This window comes from Mustela lutreola, chromosome 16 (genome assembly GCF_030435805.1).
Source record: "Mustela lutreola isolate mMusLut2 chromosome 16, mMusLut2.pri, whole genome shotgun sequence".
Classification (NCBI taxonomy): domain Eukaryota; kingdom Metazoa; phylum Chordata; class Mammalia; order Carnivora; family Mustelidae; genus Mustela; species Mustela lutreola.
The window spans coordinates 20,207,738-20,234,158 of record NC_081305.1 but is presented as its reverse complement, the minus strand read 5'-3'; the positions used below and the strand labels follow the sequence as shown (position 1 = coordinate 20,234,158).

Genomic DNA, 26,421 nt, shown 5'->3' with positions numbered 1-26,421 from the left:
CTGATGAGGAGCATAAACATTTGTTGGGTTAGGAACCTGCGCTCAACATTTTACATGCATTCTCTTATTTGATTTTTTCAACAGGCCCATGAGTAGGAATAATGTCCTTTCCCCAGAGATGTTCGTGTACTAGTTCTCAGTATTCGTGGGCCCAACTTGTATGGCAAAGAGGCCTCTGTGGTCAAATTAAGGGCCTTGAGATGGGCAGAGTAGCTTGGGCCCCACGTAATCACAGGGTCCTTCCACGACAGAGGCAGGAGGGACAGAGAAAGAGATGTGGTGAGAGAAGCAGAGGGTGGCATGATGGGCTTCAAAGAGAGAGGAAGAAGCCATTAGTTAAGGGATGGATGCAGGAAGCCTTGAGACTCGGGAAAAAGATGAGAAATAAGATTCTCCCCTAGGACCTCCAGGAAGGAACCAGCCCTGTTGACCTGGTTTCAACCCATAGGACCCTGTCTGGACTTCTGATGTCCCAAACTCTCAGATAATAGAGTTGTATTGTTTTCAGCCACCAAGTTTGTGGTAGTCTGTTACAACAGCAATAGCCAATGGTAAATGCACCCATTTACCAGATGAGCAAGCTGAAGCATCCTGGGGTCACATCACCTGGCCAGAGTCACGGCAGCCAGCTCACGGGCCGCAGAAACGATGCACCCAGCGTGACTCCATGGCTTGTGCTATCATGTGCTGGAGAAGGAGGGGGACCAGTGCAATGTCACAACTTAAAAATGCAAAGCCTTCCTCAACCCGGTGAGAGTCAAGAGAGTCACCGTCTCCTGTTGCATTAAAACAACAACAACAAAATCATGAGCATGAGAGAGTAGCTGTTTCATTCAAGGGCACAGGTAGAAGCAGAACTAAAATCCCAACCGGGCTGGCTGTCTCTTTCCGCAACTCTGCTCCTGACCCACACACTGTATTTCGTGGGGGCATTTGCTCAGCTCGGCCCTTCTGCAAGGAGAAGCAAGGACCCTGCCCATGGGGGCCAGCAAGCCCGGAGGGGGAAGGCCTGCCTTTTGCCGCCTTAACTAGCTGGTCCCAGGGTCAGCTCAGCAGGAAGTCGGCTCTCCCCCATAAGACTGCAGGCACACGCAGGCCAGAAAAATCTGGCTTTCACCTGGATTCCATCAATTGCTGAGAACCTCTGTTTACACGGCCCCACTCTTGGAAACACCTGGTTATTTGGAATTGTACAGACTCACACATTACCATCACCACCACCCGGAGTCGTGTCTGGGGAACCTTTTGGGGTGACATGCGTTGGTCTCAGTGCATTAGAGGTTATACCCTCTTCGGTTGTCACAAAATCCCTATGGAGTAGACACTGATCATTGGGTGGTATTATAATCACCCCTTTGTTGACAAATAAGCCAAATGAGCACAACAGCTGTCACTTGCCTGGCAAGTAGCAGGCAGAAACAAGATCAGAACCCAGGCATTCCCACTTCGGAGTCAACCTTCATTGAGGGCAAAGAGCAGATACTCTGAAATAGGCAAGGATATATTGCAGGAAGTCTTAATCTTTAATTAGTATGATTGTTGTTATTATTACTATCATTATTTTACTGTTCTTCGAACTCCTTTAGAGCTAAGGAAAAAAAAAAGTCAATGGGAAAAGAGGATGTCAGCTGCTTAAGACTTCCCTTTTGTAAATCCCCGTTCCTCCTTACTGCGTGAGGATCTAATTTTATTTATGCTTCCTGAATGCAGCCAAACAGCAGGGACTGCCGGGATTTGGGCTCTGGCGGGAGATGGCAAACAGAGCTTTTGTTTTGATCTCACTGCTTAGGTTAATGCATCCTGATTCCTGCACAGGCTGTTTCCCAGGATGCTGTTATTCCACTGTCTGCTGGGGAAGCAAATGTCCCCGTGAAAATGAATTAAATGCAGCAGTATTTACAAATCTTGAGTCAGATTTCCATCCTGTCCAACAGGATGAGAATTTGACCCATTATTTACACTAGTAAGCTGAGAATGACATCAAAAGCTCTCTTATTAACTACAGGGGAGATAATGACTTAAGTGGCTTTAATCTAGACATGTGCTTTACAATAGAAAAGTGCATCTGCTCCTTCCACAGAGGAGTAAAGAAACAGCATTTATGTCTCTACTTAACGGACAGGATACCTAATTCCAAGCCTTGCCACTAAACATCCATGGATCCCACACTGCTATGGTCTCATTTAGACATTTGGCTTGCATTGGAGAAAAGGGAGACACGTACAAGTCCAGGGAGAGACAGAGACCCGAGTGGAGGCAGGGGCACTTTGAATGCCTGGAAGCGGGGGGAGGGGCGGTGCAGTGCTCCTCACTCAGCGCCCCCTTTTCTCCTGAGATGCACCCCACCTCCACAGCTGCAGGCACACCCATTCCTGATCATCTCAGATAGGGATGCTGTAAGAACTGATGACAGAGAAAAGGGGGAGGATCCTTTTCCTGAGGCAAAACTGTCTTATCTTTGCTGCCACTCATGTTATGACTTTATTCTAGAATCTGTTTTTTTCTGGGCCCCAGCAAAGTGGGGTGAGAAGCATCTGAGCTCTGGAGCCAAAAAGTCTGGGAGGTGAGGTCCCAGCCCCATTACTTGCCAGCTGTATGGCTTCACGGTCAAGTCATGAACTGGTCTGACTCTTCATTTCCTCATCTGTAAAATGGGTACATCCTTCCTTCCTACCGATGTTAATCAGCCTCACCCCCTTCATCTATTTGAACTAAGCCCAATTCTCTGAGCATATAACAAATTTACTGGAGTTTAGCCGTGCAGAATTTGTAGGCTCCTTAAAAAAATAACAGTTTGCTTGAGATAAAATTCAGATATCATAAAGTCGACGTTTTGAAAGTGAGCGATTCAGGATTTCTTTTAGTGTGTCTGCAGAGTTGAGCATCAGTCCACCACAGCCTAGATCTAGAACATCTTCATCACCCCCTAGACACAAACTCCTAGCCACGAGCAGCTGCTCTATTTAGAACATAGTTTGCTAATCAACATCTTGCACTTCTTCAAGCTCTTTGAAATCTCGGAGGCCCACACTGCATTACTCCTGGACTTGTAATCAGCACCAAAGTGTCAGGCGTTTGATGTGTACTCCTCGGGGGCTCCCAGATTGACAGCTGGACTCTTTCCAGCCCTTCCAAATAGATGGTATATTCGTGGAGTTCAAAGGCCAGGATTCCTGCATTTTCTGTTCCCCCAGCTCCTCTGCTCAGGTGGAGGTGCTTGGTAAACACGTGGCTTCTGACTGATTGGCCAATCTTCACTTCTTCTGAAGACCAGCGTGTTTGTCATCTCTGCGCTTCCCCGAAAGCCGAAGCCTCCGCAAGCTGTCATGTTCCATGATTATTCTCCCCAAAGCATGTGCTGTTAATTTTTCATCTTAATGAACTGTCCAGTCGAGTTTAGCAACGGGAATAGTGATAGAAGCACAGGAAGAACGTCTTCTGCCGTGTTATTGTCAGAAAGCTTCTCCCTCCAACACAGGCGCATAATTGAAATAAACTATCTCAATGGCGACAAATACCATTTGTCAAGAAGGACGCGGAGTAAGTACTATTTCAAAAATTCATACTAACGAGCTTTATAAACATGGATTATTGGAATGTTCTTCTGATTGATACCTGCTCAAGCATTTAAGTGCCTGGCTATTATTCTCTGTGTTTGCTTGAGTGAAACCACTTTGGGTACCGAACTACATGTCAGCCCTAATTTTCCAGAGTATTACGGATGCACATTCTCTCCTGATGGGAGATGGGTCAGGCAAGCCGGAGCAGGCCCAAAAGGCCTGTGTTAATGCACAGATGCACACACGGGGAAGCCATTATGCAGCTGTTGGCCTCCCAAGAGTGGAGTGCTCCAGGAACGGACGTCACTCAAATCCGACGGATGGCCCAGGAGGGACACAGAGAGAGAATGAGGGGAAGAGAGATGTGTCTGAAAATTCTGTTCAACTCAGCAGCATGGAGGAAACCACGCGCCACCTCTCCGTTGAAAACAGACACCCTGACCGTTATATTCCTGTTAACCCATCAAGGAAACATTTGGAACTTTGTCCTTCACTTAAGAAATACTGCCTGAGGGGCGCCCTGGGTGGCTCAGTGGGTTAAAGCCTCTGTCTTCAGCTTAGGTCATGATCCCAGGATCCTGGGATCGAGCTCCACATCGGGCTTTCTGCTCTGCAGGGAGCCTGCTTCTTCCTCTTTCTCTCTCTGCCTGCCTCTCTGCCTACTTGTGATCTCTGTCTGTCAAATAAATAAATAAAAAATCTTTAAAAAAAAAAAAAAAGGAAAAGAAATACTGCCTGAACGGCGACTAGTGTGAACGGCCCCGCTTGGTGTTGAGGCCATGGCGGGGACCCCACAGACGACGTCTGTGAAACACTGGGGCTGAGAATCTCATTGAGAAAAAGGACGGTAAAAAAGAAAACCCACGAAAGAAAAAAGCATTCACAGATGGTGATGGCTGTTTTAAAGGATTAGACAGAACGATGAAATATGGAATGAGTGGGCGTGGGTGGCAGGTGAGGTGCCGGCGTGGGGAACAGCCTCCGGTAGGTGGGGGTTGACGGGGGTGCGGTGAGTAGTAGATTCAATCTGGGTCCTGAATGATGACCAGGGGCCAGGCACGGGAAGAGACTCGGACTCCGCGGACACAAAGGGCCAAGCCCTGCAGGCTGGAAAGGGCTGAGCCAGTTCAAGGGACAGCAAGTACGCAGCGTAGCTGAGTGGACCAGGCAGGGACACAGAGGTAGGGAGGGAGCACGTAGGGGCAGCACTGTAGCGCGGTTAGGGTCTGCGTTTTGTTTTGATTGAGATGGAGGTCATGAGCTATTTTTAAGGAATGATGAAGGGCAATGGTGATCACTCTCCAAGCCCTTACTCCACTCGGCTGCAAATTAAACCCAGCCCTGCCTCCCCTCCGTCTTTTCAATTCAGCTCCTGGTCCTGACCTTGATTCCTGAAGGCCTTCTCGTTTGCATCTCTGACCTCCCTCTCGATACCCTGGGCGGCCACCACAGCCCCAGTTCTCCTGTTCCAGCTCCTGCCCCTCACCTAGACCTCACTCCGGGCCCTCTGAAAGGGCCAAGCGAAGGGAGCGGAGGAGTCTGATCGTGGATAAAGAGAAGGCCATTCCCACATTCTTGCAAGCAGGATTTATTCCGCACAGCAATCAGCAGAGCTCAATGGGAAACTTCTCTTGTCCTCCACCTAAGCTCAGGGGCAGCCAGAAAGCTCTGGCAGAAGCACGATTTCAGTGCAGAAACAGGATTAAAATCTGTCTTCAGAGTCGAAGTAATTTGAGTTCCATGTCATGAGAGGTCCTTTTCTGTCTTGCTTCCTACTGTATCTCGGTGCTGAGCTGGTGCTAAGCATCCAGTGAATACACATTCGGTGAAAACAATGAAGGCACAAATGAATCTGGTGTATTCATGCAGACAATGAGAGGGCTTGCTGCAAAATATTCCATAGAGTTTCTGGCAAGTTAAGTTCTCTGAGATGGGGTTTCACGTGGGGATGCTCATTCTGGGCTGCCCTCGAGAAGAATATGAGGGAAGGGAAGCAGGAGTGGGCAGAGGGAGAAGGTGAGTTGGGGGAGCGTGGGGGCTGGCCACAGCCTCAGGTAACCCTGCGCGGTGCTCTGGGCTAGGAAGGCCCTTCGTAATGATCTTGAGCAGAATCACAATGGCCAAACCCCTACTGATTCAGTCATCAGATGTGGGCTTCCCCAGGAGGGGCTATGATCTTGGCCGGAATGGCCACGTGAGGCAAGTCCAGAAGGGGCTGAGAGCTGCAGGTTCTCTACCAACAGTATGTCACTAGCTGGGACTACCAGTCCTCCAGGGAAGAGAAGACAGGGGAGGGCACCGCAGCGTGGATTCTCTACCTACGCTGAGATCCACTGTGTCTTACAGGTCCCGGTATGGGAAAGGAAGGGGCGGTAGTTTGGATTGGAAAGTCTGCAGTGTGAGGGCAACGGCAGGTGTCCTCGGGGAAAAGGAGGCTTAGCATCGTGGTTCGCACCACACACTGGGTGGGACCCTGAGCAGGAGACAGCTCTGTGTCCTAGACTCTGCTGTAAGCTCTCTGAGCCTCTATTTATTCTCCCAGAGAGTAAGACGGAGACCGTCCATGCACAGGGTCGATGTGGGGAGCACAAGGAAGGGCTGTACAGATGGTGGGAAGAGAAGACGTTGTCCCTTTTGAAAATGGACTTGAGACAGTGGGCCCTGTCTTATCTGGGAACGCCAGTCAAAACTCTGAGCGGCACAGGGTCCAGGAGGACGGAGACCACGTCTCCTTCCTGCGAAGGCCTGTTCAGCAAATGTGCACACATACCCCACACACTGTGATAGAAGACCTGGCATTAAACATCCAGATTCTAGCCTCAAAGATCCTGCAGACTTGTAGACAGTCAAATAGCAATGAGGTCACAGAGGAATGCCGCACCGACTTCTCCATTAGGCACTATGCCTGGGGTCCCTAACACTTTAGGGACTCACAGGAACGTTTTTGTGCCTGCTTATTTTTTTTTTAATTGAGGTATAATTGACATATAACATTATATTAGTTCCAGGTGTACAATATAATAATTGATATTTTTTTATATAGGATAATGATCACCACACTAAATCTGCTTAACATCTGTCACTACACACAGCTGTATTTTTTTTTCTTGGGATGAGAACTTTCAAGAACTTTCAAATATGCAATACAATATTACTAACTATAGTCACTGTGCTGTACATTGCATACCCTGGGCTTATTTATTTTATACTAAGGGAACTTTCTACCTTTGGGTTGCCTTCCACCGATTTTGCCCACCTCCCACCCCCTCCCACCCTCACCAATCTGTTCTCTGCACCTATGAATTTGGTTTTACTTGTTTTTTTTTCCCCCTTATGACTCTACATATAAGTGAGATCATATGGTATTTGTCTTTCTCTGACATATTTCTTTTAGCATAATGCCCTCAAGGTCCATCCATTTGGTGCAAATGGCAAGATTTCCTTTTTTATGGCTGAGTAATATTCCATCGTGTGTGTGTCTCTGTGCGCAACACATTGTCTTGACTGTCTATGGACATTCAGGCTGCTTCCATGTCCTGGCTATTGTAAATAATGCTGCAATGAACATGGGGGCACATCTATCTATTCAAGGTAGCATTTTTGTTCCCTTTGGGTAAATACCCAGGAGTGGAATTAATGGATCATAGCTTAGTTCTATTGTTAATTTTCTGAGGGACCTCCATTTATATCCCACCAAGGGTTCCCTTTGCTCCATATCCTCACATACCAGTTGTAATTTCTTTTAAAGTCAGAAGGGAAATTAATTGGATTTTCAGGGTAAAAGATTATATTCATCTTTATACCAAAGCAGTCATAGAATATATATATTTTTTATGGTAAAAGGAGATCTTGAAGGTGAAGGTGCCTGGGGCCCATGGAAGGCATGTTGAGACCCCCAAGGGGCCAAGGCACTCAGGGGAAAGAAGTGACCTGTTTCCCGGGGCCAGGGAACGTTATCCAAAGACAATTCTTCTCTGCACAACCAGAGAAATGGGGGCAGAGAAGGAAAACTTGTGCAAAGGAATCGGGAGGGAAGCGTCCCAGTGAGGTGCTGGGCTGCCAGCAGTAAACTGTGGACTGGAAGGAGGGTAAGGGGGGGTGACACGGGGGCTCCAGGAGGCGACAGGGAGTGGAGGCTGGATCCTGGCAGTCTTACAAGCAAAGCACCCTGTAATTTATCCTGCGAGGGACCATGCTTTTCTGAAGCTTAAGTTATCCTGCAAGGGACCAGTGGTCTTCTGAAGCTTAAGGTTTTAGACTTAAGCAACTTGATATGATTTGGATTTTGGAGAAATCCTGCAGCAGCTTGGAGGAGAAAACTGGGGAAGCAGGCGTAGAGCTGGATGAGCTCCTAGGAGCTGGAGTGCCTGCCGCTCTGGCCGGTCCCCTGTGAGCCCGGACTGCCTTTGCAGGTTCCGCTCCAACCCTTGAGGCCAATGAAACCACACTAGCGATCAAGGCTTTTGCTTTCTTTGCCCAAAGCCTGATGTAAACGGGGTAGGGACAATGAGTAACAATCCTCCTGGGTCCATTTTTCAAGTGGAGATTCTGAAGTGAAACTGGGGAGTGCTGGGAGGTCCCAAACAGTACCTGTTAAGGACAGGAACACAGTTCTTGGGGAAACTTACTAGACATTCATTTAGAGAGGCACCTTCTCACCCTGCCCTTCCTTCCAAGTCTATGGCTAGAATTTTTACAATTTATTTTCTTTATAAAAAAAAATGTATAAGAACTGTTGCTGTGGCAACCTAACAGCATTTGGAATATGTACTTAGAGTCTAAAATTCAGAGCCTCTTGAAAAGATGAACTCACTGGCCCCTCCACAATTTTTCTAAAGCTTCCAAATAGAGGCATCTGCCAGGTGTCAGGCTACAGCCGTCTAGATCCTCAGCAGACACAATTAATTGGTGGCAGATTTTAGTATGGCTTGTTACCTTTCCTCCTCTGCACTCTCAAACTTCCTTGAGCTCTGAGTCCCCCACAGGGCACAGGGTAATTTGGGTTAGTAGCCTCCGGAGGAAATGGTGATTCTCTGGCTTCGGAATCACATGAGGCCAGGAAGGGCTGACAGGCAATGGCCTGATTTTTTTGTCCTGAAATAGTGGGAGCAGCTGAATCTCCCTGATGGAACATAAGGAAATAGGTAGACTTAGAGGGAGGTCAAGAGGACAACCCCCCAGCCCCCCCACCTCCAGCATATGAGTTCCATTAAAATAGGAACAACAATGGTCTTATTCACAGGGGCACATGTTGGAATTAGGACAGAGCAAACAGTCAATGGATAACGTGTTTAATGTATGAATGAATGGGTGGATGAGCAGGAAGCCACTCCTTAGAGATTCTACCCCATCCCTTTCAGGTTTGCCGGCTTTCTTCAGCTGCGGTATGTCTGTATGTCCGCCACCCCACAGATGACCATCACAGTCTGCAAAGAGTATGCACAGGTCTTGCCACAAAGCATGAAAGAGTACCACAAAGGCTTTCAGTCATTATTTGATGAGTGAATGAATGGATACTTGAAAACGATCCTCCTAGGCCCAGAGCCCTTGACTGCAAAGCCATTCCACACTGTCTTCTTGGGTTACTTCCTGCCCGTTACAGCGTTCAAAGTCCCTCTCATGTAGAATACAAACCCTCCCTTGCCATGAGATGCCCAGAGGAAACGCAGAGATAATTTGAGCAGTGCTCAGGAGCTTTGATCTTTGAAAGGAGGGAATCCTACACCAGCCTTTGGGGTGGCCCTGTTGAAGCTGACAAATAGAACAGAAGAGTCACTATCTGAATGGCCGGTTGTCGGAAATGAAGTGATCAGATTTTACCAGGGCTGTGTGTTCCCACCCTGGACCACTGGGTCCAGAAGGTAAGTGGGGAACGCATGCTCCCCGGCCCGAGAGACACTCACCTCTTGCCGAGGGAGCACTTGACAAGACAGGGCAAAACCTTTCCCCAAACTGAGCACAAGGTGGGTATCAAGCAGCGCAAAGAAGGGCCCTTCCAGACATCCTTATCCTGAAGGGGGATTTGCTGCTCTTGGCACATCAGAGCAACTGACATGGAGTGGATATGTTCTAGATTTCAGCGTGTACCTGGGTTGTCTCAGGAAGGAAGGGCTCTGGAGCTCTCTGGGTAACTGACATCCAGGCTGTACCTTAATTACGGATTAAATCTGTACAATCATTGCATGGAGCATGGCAAAATGATTTAAAAAAATCAATCATTTCAGATGAAGGGTTTATAAGAAGTCATTGTATTATTTTTACAACTTTCTGCAGGTTTGTAATTTTTCTTAATTTAAAAAAGTTTAAAATCCGAGGAGCGTGAGTAAAACGAATAAGGGAAAACACTTAATGAAGTTTTCTTTTTCTAGGACAGTGTGCAAAACAGTGTCTATAGTTAGATACCCACGTACAGATGTGGAGTAAGTGACTCTGTGGATATGTGTGGTTGTAACTATCCAGAAAATCTCTGGACAGTCACGTAGGAATCCAAAAATAGTAGTTGCCTCCGTGGCAGGAAATTCATGGATGAGATGATAGGCACTGAAGGAGTCTGAATTCTCTGTAGAACTTTTATCACCTTCTGAATTTCATACCCTCTTCATCTATTTAACTGTCTTATTGACTTACAGATAATAAATAAGAAAACAAACAAACCACCCAGTCACGACAAAGAGTGGCTCGAGAACTTCCATACTGCTCTCTCTCTTTCTTTCCAACTTCTGGACTGCAACATACTTCCTGATCTTTTCCGGTAACCTCCTACTCATGCTTCGTGTCTACATACACAGGTCACCTCCCCACTGAAGCTTCTCCTGATTTCCTCTATCAGAGTCAGGCCCCCACCCCTGTAGTCCTATGGAAGCCTAGACCTGTCTAGAAGGAGCGAGCACCATGGTTGTTTGTCAGCCAGCTTGGCTCCATCACAAGAAGGAAGGGCCTTCAAAGGCATGACTTCAGTTCCACTACTGTAACCCCAGACGGGCGTACACTTGGCCCACGGTGTTAGCTCCAGTATCTCGTTCAATGACTAAAACAAGAACAGTTCTCGAGAGATGGCTGGGAAGTGAACAGACCCAGCACTCTCTTCGCTTCTCCCGACGTGTTAGCTCTCGCTCAGTGTTACACACCGAGCTGCGTACTAGTGCATTCGCCAGAAGCTGCTAGGACTTCCTTATAAGCCGAGTGGAGATTTAGGACATGGCCATACTAAAAAAATTCTAATAGAATTGCCCTCAAACTTCGCTAAGACTGGAAGGCAAAACAGAAGACCCAGGAGAGTCAGGGCTCAGAGGAGAGACCCTGGCTCTACCCATTGCTAGTCACATGTCCCTCAGCAGGCTGACTGTACTCTCCCCGAACCTCAGGGTCCGCATCTATGAAAGAACTATGATGACTGCACACACCACTCAAAGTTCTGGTGGCGTCCAGCCTGATCATGGATGGAAAGCGCGGACATGCGCGTTCAGTCTCCGCTCTCACTGTTCTTAACGGGAGTGGCCTCTGCGTGTTGTTCATCATTAGTTAAATAAAGTGAGATGAAAGAGCCACCACTATGGCTGCCATGTGTGTCTTCGATACGGATTCGGGCAAAGATAGGGCCCTCGTGCTGCCCGGCTTCCTGTAATTCTTCATCGACAGCAGGACTGCCAGTCACATTATACACACCGACGATCTGCAGAGGAGTCAGCGAGTGGACTGAGTGTCTATTTTTTTTATCCAAGTGACACCAGCTAAAGACAGATACTTGGCCTCTTTCTCCACAGTGGCCTACATCCCGAAATAGGAAATGTGCATTCACAGACAGACCCAGCAGGCTAGGGGGTTGGAAGACAGGCTGCCAGCATTTCAGACTATCAGCGACAAAGCAGAGCTCGCTGGAGACTTCAGCATAGATGAGCTGCACCCTCTCCCCTTCAAAGTGGCTTTTTGGGATTGATTTTTATGCAAATAAAAGATATTGGGTGACTTGGGACCACTGGCCCCTGCCCATGATCACTCAGCAGAATCACCATGTGTGGAAGATTTTATGAATATAAGGGCAAATCTTTTTCACTTGAAGACATTCCTATCTGTGCCCCAGTGCCCTACTCTAAAAGCCCATTGAGGCAGCAAGGCTGAGAAGCCGTAGTCTGTGGCTAACCCAGACACGTCCTCCCCTGTGCTGCGGATGGACCCAAGGGAAATGTGTGCCAGGGACAGAGTTCGAATGGATCTCCTCGGAGGTCAGCCGGAGAGCTGATCTTGCGAGCCTGAACAACTTCCCTACCATTTGTTAAAAGCCTCTCTCTCTTTTTTTCTCTCTTCTCTACCCCATCACTCTTTTTCCTTCTTGTTTGGATTTTGAACACTTTATACAGAGCAACTTGACTGTTAGCTCCTCAAGGAAAAGGGAAGTGCCCTTCTGACTCTTGCTGTGTGAACCGCACACCAAGGTACTTTCCAAAAACGCGGCCCTTGGAGCACCGGGTGTTTCCGTGGGGTAAGCATTTGCCTTTGGCTGGGGTCCTGATACCAGGGTCCTGGGATTGAGCCTCCTGCAATCAAGCCCCATGTCAGGCTCTACGCTCAGCTGGGAGCCTGCTTCTCTCTCTCCCTCTGCCGCTCCCTCTGATTGTGCATACAATCTTTCGCTGTTTGTCAGATAAATAAATAAATTCTTTAAGAAAAAGAAGAAGAAGAAGAAGAAGAAAAGAAACGCTGTTATTGTGAACTGAAGGGGGAATCAAGAATCTGAGTCTGCAGCCTAAGTTGTTGGTTAATTTTGTTTTGTTCTTCCAAAACCTTACAGTATAATCATGAACAAGTCTTCCCTTTATTCAAGGGGAAAAACAAAAAACAAAAAACAAAACAAAAAAAAAGCCAACAACAAAAAAAACCTCTCTGGAAAAAAAGAATATTTGCCTGAAAGATCAAACAGCCATTCTGTCTGTACCATGCTGTGTGTGTGTGTTTCAAGGGTGTTAGAAGCATTAGAATAGTTTTTCTTCTCCTCCTTGGAAAAAGCTATGCAGAACTCTTCTAACTAGGCATTCTTAATTTCTAAGTAGGAAAAAAAAAATAACAAAACTAACATGTTTCCTAGAAGATAAATCCAAGTACTTTCTATTTAGCTTCTGACTCTGCTTCATTGATACCTCATTCTAATTGTCCCTATTATCTAGAAAAATAGGAAATGTCAGTCGCGTGTTCTACTGAAGAATTCACAAGGCTAATGAAATGAAGAGACCCATTTGGCTTGGCAGCAATGAGATGATCGTCACTCTCAGACATGTCTACAGGAGAGCTGCGTCTCATCTGCTGAACCAGGCTTCAGAGCAAATGAGTGCAAAATATGCTAATTTGAGAGGAACCAGTCAGACACTCCAGATCTTATGGGTGTCTCTGAAGGGACGTGCCGCTCTGCTCCCTGAAGAGCGTTCTCATTCATCGGTTTATTCTGTAACAAGCATGGACCAGAGCACCGGAGAAAGAGTTTGGGGAGCTCCCCGAATTGAAATTGTGTTCTCAAACAGATTCACATTCACATGGGAGGGTACAACACCTGGAAAATCACCAAAGATTTACGAGTCTAGTCACAGGGGACAACCACATCTGTCACAGAAGCTTGTGTGGGAGGCAGGGGAAAAGGCCTGCCTCCTGGACAGGTACTGACTTGTTGGTTTGTTTTTTGGTCCCTAACAGAGCAGATTCATTCAGGGCTAAGAGAAAAGAGGGGAGTGGTTAAATCTATCAGCTTTAGCTAAAATCAGACTTCTCAAAGATAAAAATTTCCAAGAGTAAAAATTATGCCAATATGGCCATAGACGAGTTACCTATATTTTCTAAGACTCAGTTTTCTCACTTAGCAAATCTTGGACATTTAGAGTACCCACTACACTAGGTTTTTGCAAGGATTGTGGGATGTGATGCCTTTCAATATCTTATTTCCCTGATGTGTACTAAGCACTCAATAAGTACCCTGATGTGTACTAAGCACTGCCATTATTATGACTTTTCTCTGTTGTAACATTAGCTCCCCTTCTCATATTCTATTCAAAATATACTTAAAAGTCGCTATTGATATGTTTGATAACTATGTTTTGAGAACCTACTTTGGCCAGATACAGTGGTTGCAACTAGGAATACAGTGCTCCCCCAAATAAGCCCTGCCCTCCAGGGCTAGAACCTCCAGGTCTAGCCGGGAAGATATGTAGTTAAATAAACAGTTACAACCCTCTGTCGAAATCACAATAGATCACATAACCTCTGACTACCCATGTGTTGTCTAGGAAACACCCATAGCTCAGTTTTCAGGGATTGGAGAGAATTCCTTAAAGATAGTGAGGTCCAAGCTAAGATATAAGTGAGTAAGAGTTGGCTTGTGAAGAGAGAGTGCGACCATGGGGCATTGGGGAAGTGACAGGTGTGCCCTATAGTGGATCCCACAATGGATGTGTCTAGGCAGGGCTGGGTTTGCAGAGAGAATGGCTGAGAGATGAGTCTGGACAGCAAAATAGTGGCCTTATCCCTGAAGGGGTCCTAGACACTTACTAAGGAATCAGATCTCTGACACCAAAAAGATTAAGGGGGAAAGTAACATACTTCCTGGATGTAGGGACACTCATTAGTATTTGTATGGAAGGCATATCATGCTGGAGAAGAAGTAACCCCAGAGACAAAATGACCTGTCAGGCAGCAATTGTGATAACTTTGGAGAAAGAGGATCAGGCTAATGTTTGGAGGATGACAGTAAGTGGGGAAGAGATAAATAAAAAAAAGTAATTTCAGAGATCATCAGAGTAGCACCAGTAGGAATCAAAGGAATAAACTGCCATTGGCAGTAAGGGACTGATTGAGAGACGTGTGGCACCCCTTCCATGTTTCTGATCCCACTGAGTTTTGATGCTACCCTGAAATTTGACACACAGGACAAAGTGAGGGTTGAGAGGAGAAAACCATGAGTTGTACTTGGCCTCTGCATTTAAGGCTCCTGGTGGACTACCCCATGGAGAGGAGCCATAGACCTATGGACAGATGGATCTAGAACCCTAAAATGTAGGGAGTCATGCCCCTAGAATTGATTCTTGCGTTTCTATCTGGATATTTGGGTGTCCTATAAAAATAGCTCTAGTTACTACTGAGAAAATAGAGGAGATCAATGGAGTCATAAAATCCTAAAATTTTAGAACTGTTAATGACCCTAGGTCCAACTACCCTGTGGCCCAGAAAAGAGCTCATTAATCTCAGGGCATATGAGTGGCAGAGTGGGCCTCACAGCTGAAATCAGCCTTTTGGCTTATGATCTTGCAGTCTGCCTTTTGAGGTTTGAAAGGTTCAGCCTCCTGGCCATGGGATATAAGTCACCTTGTTCTTATTTATAGAATTCTCTTCAAAAGAAGAAAAGGAGGAAAAGGCAACATGTCAATTATCTTAGTCCTCCCAGCTGAGTCTTTGCTAAAGAATGCCTTTCAGTTCCTTCTTTCTCCTCTGACTTTTCTATAGTCATCCCCCCCCCCTCAAAAACCCAAACAACAACAAAAATGATCAACCTTGTACTGGTACATAACAGGTGTTCAGTAAAGAGAACCCAAGAACAACAGGGAATAATCACATCCCTCAAAGCCCAAATCAGTAGGCCAACTTCCTTCTCAGACGCTGCTTTCCATTTAGTGCAGATTTAAGCAAAGGCAGGTTGGAGGGAGGGGCCAGTTGGCGGTCATTTCATGCCTACAGTCATTGTATAGTCAAGTAGCTCCATCTTACCTTCTTCACCCATTGGATACCTGCTGCCAATTTCTATAACACACTCCACCCATCTGATTGGTCACTCAACAAAGGACAACTGGAACAAGCACCCCGGGGTGGCTGAGCCGAAAATATAGGGATTTCTGCAAAAAGAAAAAGGATTGTTATTAAACAGAGGTAACATGAGTCAATGAAATGACACAATCCCAGACTCCTAGATACTGGGGACACACAGTTGTATAGATAGACATCTCCCTTAGAGGAGAATAGTCAAGGCGTGGAGAGAAAGATGTAAACTAATTGTCACACTTGTGTGAAAAGTGGAAAAAACTTGCCATGGGTTTAGAGCTACCAAAAGGTGATGTGACTCACTATATATGTGTTTTTGGTATTTTGATAAAAAGATAAAGCAGCCATCCATCCAACTTCTTGCACCACGCTACAGATGTCACATTCAAACCTGTAGGGGGGATGTCAACTCTTGGAGCCAGTTTCTGAGAAAACGCTCATTCTAAGTCCAAAGTAGGTACCTTCCCTCTGCAAGGGAGAACACTGTTCTGCAGCTGCCAGAGCCTCGTGGAATGACAGTCTCAAGGGCAAAGAGTGACAGGGGTGGTGGCGGTGATAGGAGATGTCATCCCTACACCAGCAGAGCTGAGCCCTGGGCTAACAGAGCCTCAATTCTTCATCAAGACTACATTTCTCTCCGCCCCCTCCCGCACCACAGCACACTCTGGATTTCTGCGTGGGGGCTGTGTTCTGCCTGGATTCTGGTCTGATTCATCTTCATATCTCCCAAAGTGTCTAACACATTTCCTAGCCCAGAGCAGCTGTTCTATGTAGATCTGTTCAGTGAATGAAGAGAGGAATACGGAGGGTCTGAACAGCTGTCGCCTTCAAAAACTGAGGCACTGAACCAGGGAACACGGTAGTTGGCACCGCTCTAACACAACGGCGTAAAGGATTTCTTGAACGTCCTTCATCTCTAGGGCTTCTACCTTCTAGGATCAACCCAGCCTGCATTAAGAAATGAAACAGCTTCTGGGGAACCTGGGTCACTCAGTCAGTTAAGCGTCTGACTTGGTTTCAGCTCAAGTCATAACCTCAGGGTTGTGAGACTGAGCCCCATGTCAGGCTCTGCGCTCAGGGGTGTCTACTTGGAATTCTTTCGCCTTCCCCCGCCCCCTCTCTCTGTTCCTTCCCCTGCTTGCTTTCTCTCTCTCTCTCTCAAATAAATAAAATATTTAAAAGAAATAACTGAGATAGCTTCTTATTTGACTTTATTTATTATGCTTCCTTTTTGTTTCCACTATGGGGCCCACCCTACTTCCTTTTTGTTTCCAAATACACTTTTCCTCATCTCATCTTGGTTCCCTCAGACAGCTCCTCCTCACACACCATGCCTTCCACAAACACCACCAACAACAGCAGGAAGCAAAAACCCTTCTTGGTGAAGGACTGAAATAAATTATAAATTTCAAATGTGCCCATCACATCTTGATTTGGTGACTAGCAAAAACAAGAATATGTCCTACTATGTGCTATGCCCAGGATGTTGAGGACAGAATAGCTATGGGGCTATTCCCAGATGAACGTGGAGTCAGAGAAAAATCCACATGGAAAAGTCATAGAACACATAATTGATGAAGAACCCTACTTTGCAACCATATTACATGTTGAACTAGTCTCCAAAAATGACTCCCTCCCAAATGAACCATACTCCCCAGATATCCATGCCCCAGGTCTCTTTCTATGTGGATCTGAGCTGTCCTTGGGTCACCAATGAAACAAAGCAAAGGGACACTCTGTGATTTCAGAAGCTGAGTCGTAAGAAACCTTGTAGCCTGTCTTGTGCTCTTGGAAGGCTTCGTCTGGGAGAGGTCAGCTGTCATGTCAAGTCTGAACACTCTAGACCAGCATACTGTGAGACAGCTCCAGGCAGCCATGTGGAGAAGCTGCATGGATAGAAAGAGACATGCCCCGCCATACCTCTCTCTTCCAGGCACCCAAGCTGAGGTGCCAGATGGTGAGCAAAGATGCCATTTTGGACATCCAACTCAGTCAGACCTTCCTGCGATCAGCCATCTGACTACACAGCGTGAGAGACCCCACGTTAAAACCACCCAGATGATTTCACTAAACTCAACTATAAAAGGTAATGGTGAATTGTGATAACCTGCTAAATTGGGGACAGTATGCTACTCAGCAGGGGATATCTAGTACGCCGTAAATGGAACAGACATCTGTCCCCGGCCTCACCAATGTCTATCACCACTCTGGTTGTCAGTAATAAGCCCACCTGGGTATCTCACCCCACTATTCAAAGGCTAAGACTTCTGCCCAAGGTGTGTAGCCAATAACAGCCAAGGTGAGACCTAAATTCAGCAGTGCAGGCATGAGAGCCTGTGCTCCCTCTCTCTGCATTCCCCGGTATCCAGTCAGTTAATGACACAGCCGTAGCTGTTGTAGCCAGTGTGCTTTTCAAAGTTCTCAAATCCATAAAAATTAATTGAACTCCCACTTTGCCTCGAATTGTTTACCTCCCTGCAAAATATCCCCTATAAAACTCCTTTCACCAAAAGCCCGCATAGACAATTAAGAGCTTTGGAAGGAAAGCAAAAAGAACTGGGTGAATTGTCTATGCATTCCGATGACTGCAAACATTTGAGGTAGGTTCTGTGGAAAATGTTGGTATACAACTGCACCGTTCTTCTTAGAAAAGAAAACAATGACATAAGGAATCTTAGCCGTTTCTGTGCTTTCAGCAGAGTGGATGGGAAGAGAGCTTGTTGGGTCTGAGGGCTCTGTGCGTGTATGTTGCCTGTCTTCTCTTTCTGCACTGGGGTTCCTGCTTGGAATGTTCATCTTCCCTCTTCTCTCATGACTCCCCAAGACCTGGAATCCTGTGTTCCCTTCTGAGCCATGGAAATCCAACCTAGCCCCATGGCATCTACCCCTACCTACTCTCAGAGTCTCCCCTTCCTTTCTCAAGGCCTGTGTGCCATGACTGGGCTGCTCCCAGTATAAGTCATGCCTTCTACCAGCTCTCTCTAGTGCTGCACTGAGCCTCCCAGGGGTATAGACACATCATGCCATCGATGACTGCAGTGAGATCGAGAAATCACGGGAAAGAACACTGTGAAGCCCAGGGTATCAAGCAGGATGGAGAAATCCTCAATGAGCCTCCAAAGAGCAAGGAGAAAAGCCAGGGAAGGGCGGGGGTGTGATTGTGGCAGGTATCTCCTGCTGAGCTCTGAGCGCTTAGTACACGCAAGTCCATAGGCTTCCCTTGGGCTCCCGAGTCACACTGCTGTCCCTTCTCTGAGGATCTCTGCTCCAAATCAAGTGCCTTGGCTTGTCAATGTACATGGACGGGTCATCTTCAAGAATGTGGACTTCAGCCAGGCCAGCCATGGGCTAAGATCATTGTTCAGAGAACAAGGACAACAACCACGTGTGGTTCTTGGGTTCAGGGAGGGTCGGGGCTGAAAGTTTACATATGTTCAATGAGAACAGTCCCCACCTCAGTGACCCTATCAACAGGATCCTGGGACACTTCTGTGCATGCAATGCTGGGGTAGGTAGAGCATGGGGTAGGGGATGGGGGGGGGCAGGTGAAAAGGGAAAGAGCTGTCACTGAGGGGAGCAGGGAAGCCCAAGGACACAGTGACAGCTCCATTTTACAGATGAAGAAGCCAGCTAAGCCATAAGTGCCCAGTGCCCAGAGCAAGGAAACAGCCTGACCGGACTGGATCACCAGCGAGCAAACCGAGACTCCTCTCCTGCCAGATTTAAGAGCCCAGAGTGAGACCTGCTTCCTGGGGTAAATCATGCCTATCCCTCTAATACATTAGCCGAGAAATATTTTACTTTAAAAAATATATATATTTATTTATTTGAGAGTCAGGAGGAGAGGGGGGGGGAGAGAGAGAGAGAGAGAGCATGAGCATGGCAGGTCAGAGGGAGAAGTCTGCCCTGCTGAGCAGGGAGCCCAATGTGGGGGTGGGGGGCGAGGACTCCAGGATCATGACCTGAGCCAAAGGCAGTCGCTTAACCAACTGAGCCACCCAGGCACTCAGCAAATTGCTTATTTGCTTAAACAATACAACAGGGAATTTCCAGTACTTTGGTATGGAGCAGACAGAAACAAACTATGATTAAATAGATTACTATTAAATAAACAAATGAAATACCAGGTTTCTAGGACTGCCATGTTGCGGCAAAGAAGTCAAGCAAAGACCATATGCTTTTCTGTTGTACTGGAAAGACTGCGTCATTTTGGTGATGTTGCTGTGTCTGTTTCTTGCTCTGTGGCTGGGAGAAGGGGCAGCAGCTGGTCGCTGACTCCGGGCACCCTGGAGTCAGGGCCAGCTAGAACAGGGGCTTCTTCCTATGGTACATGTCACGTGTCCCTGACATTGCTGACGGGATGATCACACCCAATTAATAGTCATCAAGGGTGTTTCTCTCTCCTGTTATTGCCAAAGTTTCTAAACCATATGGTGAAACACATCTTGTAACACAGGTTTATAGATTTTGAATTTTTTTTTTTGGAAAGAAATGAGGGTGGGTGAGGAGCAGTCAGCTATCGAACGTGAGGAGACATTCGATGTAAAATCCATGCTTGGCACCTTCCGAGCTAGTCTGACTTGGGGCAAGCACGAATTCCCTGAGTCTCTCTTTCCTCACTAGAAAATGGGGGTAAGAACAACTATTTTGCGGGATGACTGTCAAGAACAGTGATAATAAACGCACTACCCCCACTTGGGGTCGGCACTCAATAATCAGTAGCTGTGATTGCGAAGGTACAAATCGTGCCTGATTTAAAACTTAGTTTTACTTTCTATGGTATATTTGCTATTCACAACGCCCTCTGGGAGAAGTACAAGCGTCTATTCAGAGCTTGGATTCATGTATTCGGTATCTATCATATATCACACATACTGAGTATTAATCTGTAAGAATTTCCCCTGCCAGTCTTTTTCAGATGAAGAAGCTATGCCTCAAAGAAATCCGGGGATCCCTCAAAGTTCACGGGCTCAGCTTGGACTTCTGCTCCGGCTGAATGTGAAGGGCTCTCAGCTTCCCATAGCTCATGCCTTCCTGCAAAATCTCCAGGGGCCGACTCTGCACCGCCTGCACGGGGATGACCCCCCACGTCTGACCGTAAGTCCAAGAAAACATCCGAAAAGACGTCCTGGGCTCCAAATGGATTTGACACAGCGGCCCTTTAAATCAAACTCTTAACACGATTATCTTTATTTCTCTTTAGCAGTTTTTCTAAATAAGCCATGCCTTTGGAGGCCCCTAATACAAAGTGACAACCTTCACCGTTTTTCCAAAGCGCCGATGGACGGGCGTAGAGAGAGTCCATTGTCACCATGGTAATTACCGCACAATACCTGGCGGCCAATGGACAGTTAGGAGGCTCAGGCAGCGGCTGAATCCGGCATTGTCCAGGCCCGATAAAAAGATTAGAAGCCCTGAAAAGCCGGGGAGCGGGATCTCACAGCTCTTTCGCTGGGCCCTGAAAGGACCATTGTGCTACCACCATAAATTCTGGGTTCTCCGGGCACTTGACAACTGAAGCCGGGGACAATAGAATTCTTGTGTCCAACAAAACACTCCTTGTCCAATGCCAGTCTTATCAGCCGCATTTACAAATGTCTTTCGTTGTACCCAAATAATTCCCTATTAGAAGGACTATTGGGAGCAGAACTAAATAAATATTCACAGCCTTTGTAATATCGTTGGGAAATGAATAAACAAACTGTCATCTAGCATATGAGCAAGCCTCCTGCTACTCTACATTTTATCCCTATTTCTTGCCCAAATGATGTGGTCGGTCCTTTCGATTTCTCTCCGTTAACATAGCAACAGTCGTTGATGCTGGAAGCTCCGGTTTTATTGGCCACCTACTACATACCCCCCATATACATGGCCTTGGTGCTTCTACATGCAATTTTCTTTTCATTAGTCTTGCCCACAGCCCTGGCAGGGGCTTGTTTTACTTGGTTCCTGCCTCCTAGAAGAGAAGGAACCAAAGCTTACCCAATGCACCAAAGCTAGCTAATAATAAAATAAGAATTCAAACATAGGTTTCCCCAGATCCTAAGGCTCTGCCTTCCCGCTATGCCTTGGTGGTTTCTTTCCTGAATAAAAAAGGAATAAAACCTCAGAATAAGGGGGAAATCTAAGCACATCTACCATAAAAGTCACAAATATACATGGGGTCTGTTTATATACTGTTATAGAACCTGAGAACACTGACAATAGAAGTAAAATAAAGAGGCTTTCTTCAAGAGAGTATATTTTATTTTGCCCTAGAATGCCAGCAATTTTACATTTTAACCTTTTGAGGGGAAGGAGAGGTGTCAAGCAAGCAAAAATAAACACAACCCAGCTTCGGGAAGGTTTCCGGGATGTCCGTTACAGCCAGCGGGTAAAGTTCTAGAAAGAATCGCTGGGATAAACAAAGCAAGCAGAGTGCCTGCATTCACAAATGCCCAGAACCTTTATGTCTCTTCCTGCAGTTTATTTTGCTTATCTATCTTCTTGTTGTGAACGAATACATATCTCAGCCTTTGACAGCAATGCACACGAAAAAACAGAAACTCCTTTCTTGATGGAAGCACTTCCTAGAAGGACAACAATCTTTACGTTTTAAAAAAAAAAAAGAAGAAGAAGAAAAGAAACGAAAATCTGACAATATGGAAACTCTAAATGGTTCCCTGTCAGGTCAGGAGAGGTCTGTGCTGGTTAACACAGCTTCTGCTTTTCTCCCTGGTCTGCTCCCAGCCTTATCTCCTGCCCAGGTAAGGCTTGCTCTTCCCTGATCTCAGCAGGCCGTGCACCTCTGTTCCTCTCCATTTCTTCCCCCAGGGAGAGCTCCTTTTTATGATGTCTGTCTGCCCCCTCCAATGTTGCATCCAAGGAAACATTGAGCTTCTCGAAGACAGAAAGATGAGATGTAATATCTTACACTCATTTTTGTCTGGCCTGGGTCAGTACCAGGCCAACCCTCTACAGAGCCTGGCTTATTGGACAAATAGATGAATGGTACTGGTTAAATGGAGAACAACCATAAAACTGTATTTTTAAAATTTTTAAAATGAAAATCTACCTGTTTTATCTACTTAGTGTCAAAGTACACCAAGTAGATATATTTTGTATATTCGTATAATTTGTAATTTTTTTTTTAAGGACTGTAATGATGTCCTCACTTGGCCCAAATGACGCAGCCTTGAGCTGTTTTCGTTAGTTTTCTAAAGCAGTTAATATCTATACCTAAAAATAGATTATCATTTTGCAAACAATTGGCTATTAACAAGACTGGGTAACCAATAGGTTCTTCCTGACTGACTCATGGTAAATCCATGTGTTTGTGTAAGAACTGAGTTTGAAAAATGTGATCGATATTTCCCAAATACTTCAGATGCCAAGTGAAGCATTTAATCATCTTTGAGGATTTAAGGGCACGGTTATAGTCATGTACACATGATGCGAACTATTTCAGCTCTTCTATACCCCCGGGAGCCAGGTGTTCTGTAGACACAAGTTAATCCAAGCCAGCAAAGATGATTTCTAACGTTTACTGAGAGGTTGTCATGTGCTAGGTCCTGGGCTAAGTGTGTATACATACACACACACACACACACACACACACACATATATATATGAAATACAAATATATATATATATATATATATATACACACATATATGAAACAATCTTATACATCAGGTACTATGATTTTCTTTATTTCATAACTAGGAAATCGATAAGAAAGGTGGAGTAAATTTGCCCTCATTCACAGAGCTGTAAAGCACTGAAGCCAGGATTTGGACATAAGAGTTTAAACCAAAGCAATTCATCCAAGAGCCATACTCAGCTGTTCTCTGCAGACGTAAATTAGAGCACTAATTTAGAGAAGTAGTCCAGTGATTTTTTTCTTTTTTTTAAGTGACCAGTGACTAGATCACTTTACCAGACTACTGAATTATCCAGGGAGAGAGAGAGCGAGAGAGAAAGGGCAACCACGGACGAGACCCCTCCAAAGAAATGATGAACAGTATGTAACTGAAGGTCTAAGAATTAATAACTCATGGATCATCAACATTGGGGAACTTCCATATAGCCAAGAAATCAACGCATTTGAAAAATGCCTTAATCATAGAGTCAAAGAAATATTCACACATACACTCACACACACAGAGCAGTTTTTGCTGATTGATGGAAGGAGTCACAATCTGCTATTACCTCTCAAGGGAAGAAAGCAAGCCCCGCTGTCCACAGCCATGGGAACGAGTTACGTTATAATAGGAAAGCATTCTCTCTGGGGCCATTTTGCTTGGCAAGAAACAAAAACAAGTTTCCTCCAAATCAAGCCAGATTGCCCTTTTGCAATGTACAATTAAGCTAAGGAAAAAGAATGCTATTTACCTCTTTGGAGACCCTGATCCTTAAGATAGAAAGTGGACACACGGATAACGTTCCTAAGCATCACAAAGGAAAAAGCCTGTGTGTTTTCTTGCCCGTTGCATATCTATTGCTACAAGGGGCACATTAAGGGCGCCCAGTTAGCTTTGGAACAGTCGAGCTAGGGAATGAAGAACTGTGTCCCAGATCCCGAGGTCTTACCTATGTACGAGCGTTTCGGAAGGCCCACAGTGGGTGATGACTTAGAATTTTCTTCAGGCACAAATGCGAATTTGGCTACAGAGGGGCTGACACGAGCCAGCGAGTGAGTCTAGGCACTCTGCTTCCTCACTGTGCCTCATTAAGTTCAGCGGATTCATTCAGGGGTGGCAGGGGAAGCAGGCCATTAAAATGTCTCAGTTATAGCTTGCTGCTCTTTATTGGTGGAATAAAATTCTTCACTTGTATGCACAAATTTGGACATTCCTGAAGATCTGGGGAAAACTCACCTGCCAATATCAAGAAATCAGCATCCCCACAGAAAGCTTTATCTAGGCTGTTCCCCCAGAACTCACCTCCCAGACTCCTAGATGCACATGTACCCTCAAGGTTCCACATCTTGCCTTCTTTTGTTTTCATCTTTTTTTTTTTTTTTTTACTACTCAAATAATTACAAATAAAGTCTACTTTTACTAATTCCATTGATAAGAACCAAGAATAATGACAAAAATAGCATTATCAACAGCTGTGTAGAGTTGGGTCATCTTTCTAGACTGGGTTTGGGTCCATGGTAGGGAAGTGACAGGCAAATGTCCTATTAATAGTACTTGAATCGGAGGCTCTGGGACATCTTCCATTGAAATGTTCACTTATTAAATGTCTATCTTAGGGCACCTGGGTGTCTCAGTGGGTTAAAGCCTCTGCCTTCAGCTCAGGTCATGATCCCAGGGTCCTGGGATCGAGCCCCACATCGGGCTCTCTGCTCAGCAGGGAGCCTGCTTCCCTTCTTCTTTCTCTGGCTGCCTCTTTGCCTATTTGTGATCTTTGTCAAATAAATAAATAAAATCTTTAAAAGAAAATGTCTATCTTATGACTTCATCCAAGAAAACCAGGCTGGATTTTGAAGCAGGTTTTTTTTTTTTTTTTAATACCTTCTTGGCTTTGATATCTGTAATTGTCTGATACTGTAAATGTGTAAAGCTACACACCCACACACCCACACATACACACAATTCACTTCGTGGTTGCTCATCTCTGGAAATACTTTAAACATGTTTCTTACCTGACAACTTACAAAATCAAGTTTGACATCAGGTACTGGGTTGGATTTGATGGTCACTAAGTTTCTTTCCTTTTCTGAGTCTACAGAATTCTATAATCGGAATAATCAGTTCCCTCACTGAAAGCAGCCTGCCATCCTCCTGCAGAACTCAGAGCACCCCAGGGGATCCCTGAGCTAGAGGGATCTCTAGGAACTATTCCCTCTCTAATGGTCTTTTATGGGCCCAACCTGGCACCATAATGAAGACCATCTCTATGAGGACGCTTCATGTGCAGAAGACTGTCACGATACAGTCTCCCTTTAGGGGTCTCCCTTTAGCTGCTGGGGTGGCTATAAGCAGATACAGCTAGGCTTCATAATCCTTGACCAGATGATCTGGTCACCTCGCAGAAAGACAGAACACCCTGTCCAGGGGCCAAACCAAGTGGTTATGTCAGTAATCAAATGGAGGGAGAGCCAAGCAAGGGAGTTAGATGGAAGTAAGCATAGCCTCTACCGGGGGGTGGAATTCAGGTCCAGCAGGCACATTCCCACTTGGGAACCAGTTTTATTGCTAGGACTCTTACCTATAAAATAGACATTCTTTGGACCCATGAGATAATGTGCACAAATTATGCTGTTGTTGCTGGCACAAATTTACTTTTCATTAAATATTATTAGTCAGCATCACCGGGATCAAAAATTTATCACTTTTCAGCTATAAGGATTTGATATAAAGAAATATTAAAGAAATAAGTGTAGTGCCTGACATGATAGGATTCCCACAAATTACTACAATTATTTTTGGCATTAAATGACTATGAGTCAGGATGTAGGCAATTCTCTTTCAATCCAGATCTCCACAAAGAGAGTCTCCATTTATAGTAATTCCCGAACAAACCTCTCTTTTTAGAAAAGGTAATCTCAGGTTCAGAGAAGATTCAATTATACTGTTTCTTTTAGCTATATCAATTTTGGGGCTACTCTCCATTTATCAAAAGCAGTGCTAGTCTATCATCAAGGATAGCTTGCTTCAAAAATATTTAAGAAAAACAGAATCAAAAGAAAATATTAAGTAAATAACTGTGTGGGTGGTTCCTCAATATTTTGAAGAAAACCATGAATGACTCAATGATTATTTTACAGATGGAGATGCTGAGGCCCCAAGTGGGAATGTGAGAGCCCAGCAGACCCTGCTCCGGCAGCGCATGTCTCTGCAGCATCCGCCCCCATACCTCGTGCTGGGCAGGTGTGGTCAAAACTGTGAGGAAGGACTCTGACCCTCTCCCAAAGGCAGAAATGAAATTCAAAGGAAGTGACTAAGGTCAGTCCAGACCTGGTGACGGAGGCGGGAGCAGAGTCTAGTAGCTCTCCAGGAATCTAGGTCTTCATGGAAAAGAAACTAGGTTGAAAACCCACAGGGCACAGACTCTACCTCTGAACTCTCCCTATCATTCA

General features: G+C 45.7%; 1 protein-coding gene across 1 annotated transcript in view; it reads right to left on the bottom strand.

The window, feature by feature from the left end:
• Window positions 1-26,421, bottom strand: part of CDH11 (cadherin 11) — a 148,233-nt gene that overhangs the window by 69,510 nt on the left and 52,302 nt on the right. The window contains exon 2 of the mRNA XM_059151437.1: window positions 15,303-15,427. The gene's annotated coding sequence lies outside the window, so the exon portion shown is untranslated. The remainder of the gene's footprint in view (window positions 1-15,302; window positions 15,428-26,421) is intronic.